This window comes from Corvus brachyrhynchos, unplaced genomic scaffold, assembly GCF_000691975.1.
Source record: "Corvus brachyrhynchos isolate BGI_N302 unplaced genomic scaffold, ASM69197v1 scaffold4651, whole genome shotgun sequence".
NCBI lineage: Eukaryota > Metazoa > Chordata > Aves > Passeriformes > Corvidae > Corvus > Corvus brachyrhynchos.
This window is the reverse complement of record NW_008236404.1, coordinates 1,414-3,090: the sequence shown is the minus strand read 5'-3', so window position 1 is coordinate 3,090 and position 1,677 is coordinate 1,414. Positions and strand designations below refer to the sequence as shown.

General features: G+C 59.4%; 1 long non-coding RNA gene across 1 annotated transcript; it reads right to left on the bottom strand.

Moving 5' to 3' along the window:
• Nucleotides 1–123: 123 nt before the first annotated feature.
• On the bottom strand, nucleotides 124–1,469 carry LOC108449830. The gene is made up of 3 exons (XR_001866123.1): nucleotides 1,228–1,469; nucleotides 1,067–1,134; nucleotides 124–174 (listed from the first exon to the last, which is right to left on the bottom strand). It is a non-coding gene; the product is annotated as an uncharacterized LOC108449830 (long non-coding RNA).
• Nucleotides 1,470–1,677: the final 208 nt, after the last annotated feature.

Below are 1,677 nucleotides of genomic sequence, written 5' to 3'. Positions count from 1 at the left end.
AATCCCGGGTTATCCCGGTTTTCCCGGTTTTCCCGGTTTTCTGTACCGGTCAGCTGCGGCACGTAGGGAATGCTGAGCCGCTCCAGGCTGTATCCGCTGCTTCCCAGGATTTCGCTGATTTTACTCTGCCAGAAGAAAACCTCCGGCCCCAGCTGCTCCAGGCTCCCGCTCACCCTGCGGAGAAACGGGAAAATCCACGGAAAGAGAGGAATTATTGGATGTTCCAAGCTCCATGGGATCCGCAGGGCTCACGGATTCAATTCCAGGCCATGCTCTCATCCCAAAATCCCGCCCGGTGCCGGAGCGTTGTCCAAACGCTCCTGGAGCTCTGGAAACCTCGGGAATGTCGCCATTCCCTATTCCAGGGCTCCACAGGATGAGGGAGCTTTTCCCAAAATCCAAGCGGAGCCGGCCCTGGAATGGCTCCGGCGGTTCCCGAGGGAAGCTGGGACAGGTTTTCCTCTCCCCATGGAAAATTCTGACGTCCTTCCCACCCTGCCATTCCTGGGGCTGATAATCCGGGAATCCCGGAATGGTTTCATGGGAAGGGACCTTCAATCCCATCTGGATCCCATCCCACCAATGATCCCAGGCTGCTCCAGCCTTTCCTTGGATGCTCCCAGGGATTCCCTCGGGATTCCCCTTCCCAAGATCCCAGCCCGAGCTCCCCTTTCCCAGGGAAATCCCTCCATTCCCGCCTCTCCCAGCCTGCCATTGGATCCAGCCCCATCCCGACTCCTCTGCGGGAAGGAATTCCGGCCTCCAGGCCCTTCCCTGGGAATCTCGGCACTCCAGGAAGGCTCTCCCTTCCCTTCCCCACCCCCGACTTCCAGAAAAACCCCTGGCCATGGATTCGGAGCCTCCTGCATCCCACAATCCCGGAATGCTTTGGCTGGGATCCACGCAGCTTCAATCCCATCCCATTCCAAGGCCGGCACCTCCCCCGATGATCCCAGGCTGCTCCAGCCTTTCCTTGGCCACTGCCAGGGATCCGGCCATTCCCTGGGAATTCCAGCCCAACCCCTCGGGATCAGAAAACCGGGAATGCTCCGTTTCCCACCCTCACCTGGGGTTCTCCCCGAACACCTCCTCGGGCAGCAGGAACGGCGCCTCCTTCTGCCGGCTCTGGATCACCTGCGGAAAACGGGGATGGAGCCCAGCTCGGAGCTTCCGGGATGTGCTGGAATCGTCCCGGAATTGCCGGGATTCCCGGGATTGCGGCCGCACCTCCTGGATGTGCTGGAAGAAGGGCGGCACGGTCAGCAGTTGGCTGATGAGGCTCAGGTAGGCGGCCCCGAGCGCCAGGAGGGCGCAGCGGTTGTAGGGCGGGAGCTGCTCCTCGGGGCTCTGCGCCAGCTCCTGGAAAACCGGGAAAATCCCATGGGATCGGCGTCAAAGCGCATTCCCGGAGGGGTTGGATCCCCGCGTGCTGCAGGGAATTGGCGGCGGCGCGGAACGGTTGGGTGGCGAGGGAGCTTAAATCGCATCCCATAAAAAAAAAAACCCCAAATCCCCCCCAAAAGATTCAATAAAACCCCAAATCCCGCCCAAAAAACCCAAAAAAACCCCGAATCTCCCCCAAAAATCCAATAAAAGCCCAAATCCCAAAAAAAACCCGCAATCTCCCCCAAAAATTCAATAAGCCCCCAAATCCCCCCTAAAGAACCCCAAATCCCA